General features: G+C 36.6%; 1 long non-coding RNA gene across 2 annotated transcripts in view; it reads right to left on the bottom strand.

The window, feature by feature from the left end:
* Window positions 1-11,797, bottom strand: part of LOC125692178 (uncharacterized) — a 59,262-nt gene extending 47,465 nt beyond the window's left edge. Inside the window, exons 1-6 of one of the 2 annotated variants that reach the window (XR_007376502.1) lie at window positions 11,697-11,797; window positions 7,886-7,970; window positions 7,108-7,176; window positions 6,717-6,934; window positions 2,875-2,957; window positions 1,226-1,335 (exon numbers count right to left, since the gene is read on the bottom strand). This is a non-coding gene — a long non-coding RNA (uncharacterized LOC125692178). Of the gene's footprint in view, window positions 1-1,225; window positions 1,336-2,874; window positions 2,958-6,716; window positions 6,935-7,107; window positions 7,177-7,885; window positions 8,070-11,696 lie in introns of both variants that reach the window. The other variant, XR_007376501.1, reaches the window with a different exon arrangement.
* Window positions 11,798-12,398: the final 601 nt, after the last annotated feature.

Genomic DNA, 12,398 nt, shown 5'->3' on the forward strand with positions numbered 1-12,398 from the left:
ATGGTAGAACACTATAATTCTTGATTTTTAATTACAAACATATATGCTTACACCTACATAAGTTATATTTTTCCAAATTTAATTTACGCTTTCATAGGATGCCATGAATTTTTTTAAATGATTAATGTTCTTTGATTCTAGTCCAAACGTTTTCACACTAAAAAAACAATTAAGAATTGCTCATTTAGATCTTGCTGTTGGTTATAGGAGGTTTTTTTTGAAGTTATGCTGCAGAAATATAGGAATATTTTTACATTAAGACATGAAAAATAAAACTTCAAGTGCTGGATGCTTTTAAAAACAAGTAGCTACACATTCTTGTTATATTTTCTTTTTAGAACTCTGAGTCAGTTCTGAACTTTCACATCTGCAGCATAAATCATTCAGTAAGATATTCCCAAGAGCTCAATGTGTAAAAATGACTATTTCATAATCAGAGAAACATGGTGCACCTCTGATTCTACTGTCTCAATTAAACAGAGCCGTTATGACCTCAGAGCAAGCAATAAACTTTGGTCAAGGGACAGAATTAAAACAAAAGGCCCCAACGCTTCTTCTTTGATGACAGTGTGTTAATGTGGAGGACTCGTGGCACTGGCTGTTCAAATAGGTATTGCAAATGATACATTCTCAAGGTTTTTCTCTTGTTCATTTACGAATATGAAAAAAGGAGTGCGCAAGATTGCAGCTGCGGTGCCTTTTCTCTTATTATTATTATTTTTTTTCCAAAGAAAAAGAATTGTTCATACTTTTGTTTACTTTTTGGTTACATATTATTATGTTCTATTCAAAGCTATTATGGTAATCTAGCAACCATGAAAACAGAGCAATCAAATATTTGCTGAGATAATTTATGTCAGGCTATTTATAACAGCAGTGTAAATGCTACTGCGATAATCCATCCTTTCATATGCTTATATAACTTTGGTGCCAATATATAAATGACCAACCATTACTTCTCACCTGTTAACAGCCGAAATAAATATCAACAGTTTGGTATTTGAAACCATATGATTCCTTCTTTGTACATTACATGAGTTATAAATTAAGGCTAAAAAAAAATGCAATGCAGATAGTAGACACCTGTGCTTCATGAGACCTTAGTTGATAAAGATATGATAAAACATAAATTGTTATTTTAATCCAAATATTTGTGCTTCACATCACCTGACAGAGAAACTTATTACTGCCTTAGCAATACAGATGTGAATGTTTTTCCACTTACCACATTCATCTGGAAAAGAACTACAAAGCTCCACCATCCCTAAGTGCACCGTTCAGAGCAAATAAAGGTCCAAGCATCCGCAGACAAACCAGCAGTCAGCTGCTCTAGAGCTGGGGAATATAGACCAGAAGAAAAGTGCTAAGTGCATTTTAGCAATCTGACCCTAAATATTCACAAGTCTGACCTCATTAGGCCAATAATGTAGTAAAATATCCAGCCCACCACCACAGCTCTTTTTTTCCCCTCTTTTTTTTTTTCTAATACTGGCTACTGCCAAATAAGAGATGATTCAGCCAGCAGTAACTTATTTAAAAGACAAAAGGAAAGGGAAAGCAGAAATCTATGAAGGCTTTTAACCTCTTACAAAAACTTAAGAAAACATGAAAAAGAAACAAATGTACCAAGAAAATACTATAAAATAGGAATATTTCGGGCTGCTAAAGTTTAGAGATACTATACTACTGTGTTCTTTTCTGTGAGAATATATTAGGTATAATGTCTAAGATGTCTGGAAATTGTTACAGCAGTCGAACATTTAATTTTGAACTGCATGATTCAAGTAAAAGTGGGATGTAGTGATGTGGAGTTTTCATCTGTCTCCCCATATTACAAATGTGAAGCTACTGAACTGTGCCAAAACAATTCTAGTTCCTTCAAGTAACATTTATTCTTCTTTGAATATTTAATGTCTATAAAAAGGTTAGGAATAAAAATCTTGGAATAGTAAGTAATGAAGACATTAAAGAATATGTTTATGAAAGAGTAAATCTGCATAAACGTTGTTTTTAAGTGTGATTTCTGAATTCAAGTAACAGCAATATGTCAAATAATATTTTTCTCTTCCTACAGTAAAACACTTTCAATATGAAGAATTTTTACACTCTGTAAATCATTGTAACTTTGTCTTTTTACAGTCAAATGTAAATGTGTTGGAGGGACTAGTGAACGCTGAACGAAGACAGCAATGGCTTAATAAATAAATGAACAAGTGGATAGGTGTGTAGATAGATAAATAAATGGGGCAAAGACACCACATCTCATTCATAAACATGTCAACTAAGTCAGAAATAACCTGTGCAGCTATTCTAAGAGCTACAGATAAAAGAAGCAACACCAGGCTTGCTAATATAGCACATTTCTGCAACCTTAAGCCAGACACATAGTATTTAATGCATTCTGTTCGTTTCTCTCAGAAATGAACGGTTGTTCACATTTATATGAACAGCATGCATAAAAATCTAATTATGCACAAACAAGACAGCTGCCCTACCCGTATTTTCTTCTTAATCTGAAACTGCAATTGTTCCACTTATGAAGATGCTAAAATACTGAGGAAGAGCAATCTGTCTTGTTATAAATGGTTTGCGTGTTTTGAAAGAACACAAGCTTCCTTGACCTGCATGTAGCATTATTGGCATAAATGAGAAAAGAGATCCAGCTGGGTCCCACTGTTTCTAACGTTTTCCACTTATGGCTCAAACAGTAGAAAGAACATTAGCTTAGATTGAATATGACGTTTTCAATCACAGAGTGAATGGACCCTTTCATTCAGGCACAACTTTATATAATGTCACAAGTAACTTTGCAATCCTGAGCTTGGAAGATGAGAAATTTCACGTTCTACCCCAGAATATTAGCATTTAACTGACCTGTTTCTCATGTCATCGGCTGTTCTGGGAATGATCAGTGCTATCCCACAATTGGCTCTTTCTAACAAGATGAATGTTGAGTGCTTGAAAAATAGAAACATAAAAAACAATATATGTGAAAAGTACTAGAGATAGCAGACAAAAAAAAAGAAGAAAAATACCAGAGAAGTACAGACAGCGTGGTATAAAGGTAATGGAATTACATATTTCAGATCTCTGATTCAACTTTGTACGTAGATGGTGTCTGAGACAGCAAAACCAGATAACCATCATAACCGAGCTTTTTGTGATACTACTCAGTTGTTACAGCCACAGTTGAAAAAGGGGGAGAGTGAGAGGAAAAGGAAAAAAAAGAGAGCAAGTTGTAAGCTCTTCTCTTGGCTTGCTTTTTTAGCAAGTTTCTCCAATCAGAATGCCATCATGAATTCTGAGATTGCAATATTTCTTCTTTCTAACCAAAGAGTTCTTAGAAACAAAACACTTGGTTTTCAAGCAATTCTGTTCTCCACATAGTTTCAAAAGCTTTTGTTTGTTTGGATGACCATTAATAGGAACAGAAAGCATAAAAAGCCATCAGGGAACAGCTAGTAGTAGCCCGTGGTTTCTTCTTGATCTACAACTGCAATCATTACATTTATAAAAATGCCAAAATACGGCAGTTACTGCGGTCTTCAGTAAGCATGCCTGGAAGGTATGGGTAGGGTACAGAGTGGAAGGGTCAAAAATGAAACAAAGAGAACCAATTGTGTTCAGATATATACAAGTACACCTTTGTATGTATAGATAGATCAACAGACAAGTAAACGGATGTTTTTTTTTTTTCCAAAGGAAAGTGGGGTTTTTGTTTTCTTATTGCTGGCTTTGTTTTTTGCTTGTGCTTTTTTTTTTTCAGTGCTTATTGACTTCAGTGTCCTTGGTGGCACTGCATGGTAGGGGACTGTAAAAACAACAGCAACAAAATGTGATGGAAGAAATAAAAAACATGCAACCCCACGTACAACTCAGTAATAGAGAAAAAAAATGATTTTTCTATAAAAAGGCTAACAAAAATCAGTAAGAGGTGGCTGTTGACAGGCTGGATTTTTTTCCACTCATGAAAGAAAAAAATTATTTCCTCTCCATTTTTTAAATCACTGCAAACTATATTGCCAGCCTTCAGATCCCCAGATCTGTACTGTAAATAGAGCTGGATTTCATGCATACTGTAATTTGTTCTTTTATCACTCAGCTAGGACAAATAATCAAGAGGGACGTAAAACCAAAGAGTCTCTGCCTTGACCATAGAGTTCAGCAAGCTGACAGGCAAAGCAAGGGGATTATTTTAAACACCTAAGCCATAAATATTTAATGTTGGTACATTTATAACGTTAAAAGAGCAGACCATAAAATATTATGTTGCTGGAGAGACTGATTTTATTTTAATTTATTTTTAATGGAGCTCAATTTTCTTACATAGTTTATTTACTTTATGTCTGAGTATTTTTCAGTGAAATAGCTGGAAAAAGTTAACATTCTTCACTACAATGTCTATGTGTACTGCCCCAACAGTCCTTATGAAAAAATCTCAATAAATCTGTTGTGGTTTTCTGTTGAGCGTGCACTCGTGTTCTTCTATATTAGCCGACCAGAATCTGTTAGAACATGGCAATGAAGAGGTGTGATAAAGTGATAACATAATAAATCATCAAAAAAGTTTTTTTGAACTTCTATGTCTCTTGTTAACTTCTGGTTTCTTTACATTTTAATTAAGGCTAGAAAAAGTTTTAAGTCACCAATAAGTACATTCCTTCATGTAAATTTCATTCAATTTGGTATTTAGCATGTACTTAGTATTGTATTTAATTTTATTTAGTCATGCTTTCATTCTACTACTATCTTTAGCTCTTGCATGCTGTATCCACATAGGGGATGCTGCTCAGGTACAGCACAATGCAGAACTAAGTTCTGAGGCACAGCAGTAGAAAGTTCTTTCAGTACATTCAGTGACTATAAGAATTAGTTTCCTGATGAGACTTTACTCTAGCACACTGAATTAATTAATGCACTGATGTATCCCAGGAGCCTCAGAAATTGGAGAAAAAGAATGTCAGAATCAGAAAAAGAAAACAATATTCTTTGAACTTAGTATTTCAGGATAAATGAAATAAAAGGCTTTTTCAGAACTCCAACTTGAGAATTCATCACATCCCAGAACGACAGAACAATAGAACCACAAAAACCAACCTTCAAAAAGTACAGAAAAACAAAATCTGATCACTAAAATGGTTATAGTGCATTCCAATATAGCTTCAGCTTAGCTGAGGGAACCACAGTGCATTCCAATATATTCCAATATAGCTAGAGGAACCATTTCTGAGACCAATGAAAATAGTAGCTATTTTAGTACCTAAAGAAAATTTATCCCATCAGTTATTCAGTCAACTACCCACTTCCTGAGGCTCTGTACAGACAGCTGGGACTGAAAATAAAACTAAATCTGGCTTATACGCATATAGAGTAACATGACTTATGTCCCCCTTCTCAATATACACAGGACAGTGTATCTATCATAGTAGCATCCCTCAACATTGCTCCCAAAAGAAGGGACTTGGTCTGTAGGATGGTTGCAAGAAATGCCTGTGTATAAATTAATTCTGTATCACTAATTATGAGGAAATTTAACCTACTTAATCCTCAGCCAGTAGAAATCAGTTACCAGTTGTGCAACTGCAGCACACAGAGGTCTTTCTTTCTGATAAATGGTACTTCTATGGGACACAGTTAAACAGAATTGGATAATTGACAAATATGCCCTTAAAATAGGCCTGAGACTTTTCAAAATTAAAAAAAAAAAACAAAAAAAACACAAAAACAACTAATATTTCTAGAGATTTGTACTCCTTACAGTTTATGGCAGTTATTGACAGCCTCACTTAACTGAGCTGCCCCATTTTTTACCTCCGTAGCTTATTCCAGTTATTTCTTCCTCAATTTAGTGAACAGATCCTTTTTACACTGCATCAGAGCAGCTCAGAATCAAAAAAGAAAATGTACTGTCTTTCCAGACAATTTTAATGCTACAGGAATAAACAAGGAAACATTATTTTGAAGCTTTTTTCACTCTTAGTGACCTCCTTGTCAAGAAAAGGAGCAAATATCATCTCCTATTAAAAATATATATTTATTACTTTCTATACATGTGTAACATACATTTCTGGATGCTCCTCAGAATTTCAAGGAATGTGTGTGTGCATACACAAGTATATTATACACATACATTACATGTACATCGTATATGCACACATACTACTTTTTACAGCATCTCAGCCTCTAAAAAAACTGATGTGGCCAACAACCCAACTCATGCAAAAGAAATTGACAATACCCCATGTCTAAGGGTACTATTTCACTTCTTTGACAGACATTTAATAGTCCTATTCTTTGAAAACCCTAGTAGGCACAGACAGAATAAAAAGAAAAAAAATAGAAAAACAATAATTGTACTTCTCATTTATCATCATTCCTTAAAAAGAAAAAAAAAAATCATTGCAGGACTTCTGAGTTTTGTGATTCCAAGTAATGCTGACAGAAAAATAAATCTCTGCTGCCTGGAGAAATTACTGTTTAGATATGTCTAGAGACTGCATCGAATTAGAAACCATTCTGCCTACACTGCTGTAATGTATCGGAAAATAACTAACGCCACTGGTATGTGAATAAACTAACAAGATGCAAGTCAAGCTGTCCTGCTTCTGAAAATCTATGATGTCTTGAAGCGACATCTAAAAATCAGTTCTCCTCCAGCAATGCACATTTAGTACTTGATACATCAGACACGAACTGGCACACTTTCAAAGACTTACTTGTCCCTCATGTTTTCAAAGGCTGTGCCCACTCATCAGTGTGCAGTTGCTATTGCATGATTTGTTCCAGCTCCAAGCTTCAATTTTTGTACTTCTGCTCACAGGCTGTTCACTTGGTGTAAGGCACTTCTCTCAAAATGGGTGCTACTCATGAGTGCATAAGTAGAGTTGATGGAAGAACTATTAACTGGGGGGGAGGGGAAGAAAACCACCTGAAACTGCACAAAGGAGAAAAAAAGTCATCTTTTTAAATGTTCTGCAGTTCAAAATTATGTTGGTTATTAACACATAAGAAGAATATTAACTTAGAAGCTTCCACAGAAGTGTATATGAACTGTGTTCACAAATGAGCTCCGCAAGCCCAACACAAAAACTTGTAGGTTCATCTTACCTAGGAGAGTAGGAAATCATCTTAAAAGGTAAACTGGTATAAAGAAAATGCACCATTCAGGAACTGTCTCTGAAATAAAAAATAATAAAGTTTAAAACAAACTTTGCCAAAGATCACATAAAATTAACACTGTCCATCATAACTGCATCTTAAAGGCCGAAATAAAAGCTTATTGTTGTTAAAAGAGTCTTTGAGAATCATAGAATGGCCAGGGTTGGAAGGGACCTCAAGGATCATGAATCTCCAACCCCCTGCCACATGCAGGGCCACCAACCTCCTCACTTAATACCAGCCCAGGCTGCCCAGGGCCCCATCCAACCTGGCCTTGAACACCTCCAGGGATGGACGGGGCATCCACAGCCTCTCTGGGCAGCTGTTCCAGCACCTCACCACTCTCTCTGTAAAGAACTTCCCCCTGACATCCAACCTAAATCTCCCCTCCCTCAATTTCAAACCATTTCCCCTTGTCCTGCTGTTATCTGCCCTTTCAAAGAGTTGAGCAAGAGTTGTGCAAACATCTCATCCCCCTCAGCTTCTGCCATGTGAAACTGTACTTCTGTATCTCAAGCCCTTTGTTTGTGCAGAATTTGGAATTTCATCTTTTCCTTCACATTCTCAGTTGTCTGAAAACACCGTTTTATTATTTATAGTTAAAATATTAACTTTAGTTCTCTAACATGCTGCAGAACAGGCTTTTTTTTCTTCTTTTTTTGCTAATGAAGTTTACTACAGATTGTCAAAATAGATAGGTAAATCTCTTGAACTAAATGAGACCTACATTGAACTTTCAGCCCTGGGGAAGCCATAATTCACTCAGGATCCTCTTGAAGCTCTCCTCCTGCCTTTCAATGACATGGTCTGCTCTGTATGTAAACAGAGAGCTCTTGTCAGTCCTTAGCTACCATGACTTGGAATAAAATCCACCTTTCAGCTATCTCAGTTTTGGTATTCTCGAGAGCACACTGCAAAAGAATCACAGGGTTTCCATAAAGCAAGTTAGTAAGAGGCATGAAATCATCAAATGTAGCTCACATTTCATTGGTGATTCTTACCAACATCAAACCAGACTCCAAATAAGAAAGCTCTTTCAAGAAAAACACTTAAAGGTGCCAAGAGTCAAGCAATCACTCAAGATACTTAAGCTTCCACTTAAATCTATTACACGCTTTTCTTCTAACATAAAATTCAGTGTAAAAATAGCCTTGACCTAAAGAGGAAGATGCTGATCTCTAAAAAAATTTAAAAAAAAAAAAAAAAAAAAAAAAAAAAAAAAAAAAAAAAAAAGCCAGCATCTCCTCTTCAGAATTAAGACAGTTCTTGGATGATAAAGGAAGCTTCCCCTACTAACACTGCATATAAAGCAAAGGTTTCCCTTACCAGAGTTAATACAAACCTTTCAGCAGCAATATCTCTACTTATTTTCTTAATTTCCATACAATCAGAAATAGTCTTTAAAATACATCATATTAATGAAGCTGGGACTTCAGATTTTAAATCCTTGTTAATCTGTGTGCATTATATTTCTTTTGCTAGGGTAGTGCGCTTAGATTTATTCTGTGTTAACTGTGCCACATACCTGCCCAACCTTGGAAGACTCTCTTAAAAGAAGGATGTTATAAATTAGAATAAGATCCCCTGGGTATCCCTACGGATTTCTATCTTAATTTACTTTTACTTTTCATCTTTAATATCCCCTAAGGCATTGAAGGAAGTGTAATTTAAAGTAAAAATAAAAACATGAAAAATATGAAGGCTATGGAATGCGAGCTGGAACCTACAGTTCCTACAGAAAACAGAAACCTTACAGAAGGTAAGCTTCCCTTCAGTATGAAAGGTTTAAGGAGAAAATAAGAAACTCAGCTAATGGATTTCTTGGCAGAGCACATTTGTTTTTTTTTCCAGAGTAGCATCATTTTACATTTACATTTCATTAACAATTTTACCCTCAGAGTTCAATTCTAATTAATTAAATGTGAAAAAAGGCCAGGTAACTTTCACCTCTTCAACTGCAGCGTGAATATAATCCTTTAAAAGCAAGCATAAGCACCAGGCCTAGAATCTAATTTTCCTATCAAAAAAAGCTAAACTCAACAGAATAGCCCCCAGCTGAAATAGCCCTAGAAGCACTGGGTGACATTTGAATCCCAGTGCAAGCACCAGGTATGTGTCAGCAGTCTTAACATTTTCCTCTTCTTAATTCTTTTTATTATTATTTGCTTTTAGAAGCACAGAAAGTTTCCAAGACAACAAGCTTTGACTACTTAGTTTTCTGAAAAGATTTTCATCCATGCAAAAGCATTCATAAAGTTCCATGATAATTCATAGCTGAACAGTTGCAGTTCTTTTCACTCTTTATTTATAAAATAGTAGTGTTGAAGTTTTCCATTCCTTATTCCTAGCATGCATTCATCCTTTTCAAAAGGAAAGGTAAAGCTACAATTGTTTCTTCTAATGAGACCTTGCTATGGCAGCATCCTTAGCAGGTACTTGCAGCTTATTGTAGGAGCTATTGACAGCAACTATCGATGCGTGAAACAACGATTGTAAAACATAGCTTGTCAAGAAACTTCACCCTGCAGAAAACTTTGATATTTGGAACACTTTTTCGTTCTAAATGAGGCTTTGTAAATGAGGGTGCAAAGCAGCTGCAGAGATCTTTAATAATAATGATAACAATAATAATAACGTTTCCTGTATTCCAGGCACATGCTAGCTAGCATTCAGCAACAGGGACAAACTGGCTTTCTATGGATCTGTTGGGCAAATGTCAGATTCTGAAGAACTATGCTACCAAGAAATAAGCCTCTGGATCTGTGCATAGGCATACATGCAATATTCCAACAGCAGCTTTTAAGAACTGAAGAAGAGAACTCTCCAGGGAGACTTCACAGTGGCCTTCAGTACAGTGTGTAAGCCCTTTGGGGAGCTTACAAGAAGGAGGTGGACCTTCTTGGTCCTTGTAAAAGGAACTTTTACATGGTCTGATAGCGATAAGGCAAGTAGGAATGGCTTTGAACTAAAAGAGGAGAGGTTTAGGGTAGATGTTAGGATGAAGCTTGTTACTCAGAAGGCGATGCGGCACAGGAACGGGCTGCCCAGAGAAGCTGTGGATGTCCCACCTTTGGAAGTGCTCAAGACTAGGCTGGATGAGACCCTGAGCAGCCTGACCTGGTGGGAGGCAGCCCTTCCATGGCAGGGAGGGCTGGAACGAAATGTTCTTCCAGGTCCCCTCCAACCCAAGCCATTCTATGAGCTGTGCCAGAATGGTTGGAAATCAGACTGTTTACTCAGCTTCTCTAATTGTGGGTACAATAAGCTCTTTTTTCCACTATATTTGATAGAAAAGATGTGAATTACTCAGATACACTCACTTTCTCAGCAGAACCCAGCAGGAAGTATGGGAAATGAGGTCTTTAATCCAGTAGCCTGAGGCTCTGACTGGAATCAGCACTTGGTGAAAATGAAGAGGGGGCAGACAGGCATTCCCTTCTGAATTTCAATGCAGCACTGAGTGAAAAACGGTGATAATGGAATGACTTCTATTCAACAACCTGAAATAAATTTTGCTTACAAGTTTTCGCCCTTGCCTCTATAAACACACCTGTAACTTCCTTGACTTAGCAAGTAGCACTTACTCCTCAGATTCTTTTACTACTTAAAAAAGCAATTCCACTGAACTGGGGTCAGGTGAGCAGTATGGTTTCTTGCCTTCAAGGTGGCTAACCTCTTTATTTCATGAATTTGGGCTGTAAGACCAACAAGCATTTTAAGTTTAGAAATAGAATGCAGCAGATTAGAAGAAGCTCAAATATGGAAGATGAAGGACAGAGGAACAGTTGAAGGCAGGCAAATATGCAACCACCACTTAGTGCCAGCTGTGAGCTCTGCTAGCAAGATGCTTCTGTGATAACAATATCTGCAGTATTTTACTTCAGAAGGTCTTTAAAAAGAAGCCACTTTTTTGTCACTGGCATAACTCAGAGAAGTTCAGGAACTTCAAGTTCTGAAAATTACATTTCAGTTATGAGAGAAGACAAGAGGTGTGTTCTCTACGGTTTCTTTACGCAGCTTGTTTTTCAAGTTTAAGCGTTCCACACACTTTTCTTGCATTTGGCAGTATCCAGTCCCCCTCGTGCTATTTCCTGGGCATCAAAGCATACCTAATTCTCCAGAGTAGCATGCAATTCCTCATGTGCTTCAGGGAAGGACAAGATGTTGTAATGTTGTACAAGTACACTCATCTGCTTCCAGGGTGTTTTTGCTTGAGTATGCCATCTTTGAAATGTCACTAAGCTGCTTACCTTTAAAGAAACAGATATGTGCTATGACTCAAAATCAGGGGTCTCATAAATACAGCTAACTAGGCCATAGCAAAATTGTGCACGGCAGAGAAAGAAGCAGGATTCTATGATTTGAAAGGACCTTTCCAGTGTGACAGCCCATGTTTCTATTGTTCAGAGAAGTCAATACTGCTGCGAACATTTTATTTCTGATACACACCTAACAATTTACCATCAGGAATGTTCCTTTTTGCAGTCACCTCCCTTTGACATTTCTGCATAATGCATCTAAGAAAGATTTCTGCTTACCTTCTGTTTTCATTTGCTGTTGCTCAAGGTCACAATTGCAGAAAATATACTTCAATTCACATTTTGACATCTGTGAATCTGACAGAAGCAGCCTTCGTACCTAAACCTGCTTAAATGCAAACCATATTTCAATAAATAGTGCTTTAAACCTCGTTTAAACATCATCTTGCTTTTTCTTGATAGGACTCACGAAGACGATCCCCAGTCAAAGAAATTCTTCAGAATTAACAAAATACAAATACGTTGGGTGGAAAGAGCCTTCTATAACATGTTTACTTATAAATTAGTTGTGAAAATTATGTTTCTGCATGCTTTCTTAACCAGAAAACCTTGAAATTCCTATTTGAGAAACAAATACAACTCCTACTATTTGAAATGCAATTTAACAACATGTGTAAGCGTTCTTTTATCCAAGAACTTAACAAGAAAAAAAATATCAGGACATGCAATAGAATTTCACAACTATTTAAGTTACTGTAGATGCACACAGAAATACAAATAGAGAACTAGGAATTACATGGAACAGTCCCATTTGACCTTAGGAATGGGATTTACTCCAAGTAAGTTTACAGTGTTGTACGGGAACTATTGAATCACGGCCTGAACCACTAACTGAGCACCTGGGGAAAGGACCAGTCATCCCTGGGAGCACAGGTGAAGACAATTCAGCTGTGTGACCAGAAGGGATGGAGCCTGGCTGCA

Source organism: Lagopus muta, chromosome 4, assembly GCF_023343835.1.
Source record: "Lagopus muta isolate bLagMut1 chromosome 4, bLagMut1 primary, whole genome shotgun sequence".
NCBI classification, from domain to species: Eukaryota; Metazoa; Chordata; class Aves; order Galliformes; family Phasianidae; genus Lagopus; species Lagopus muta.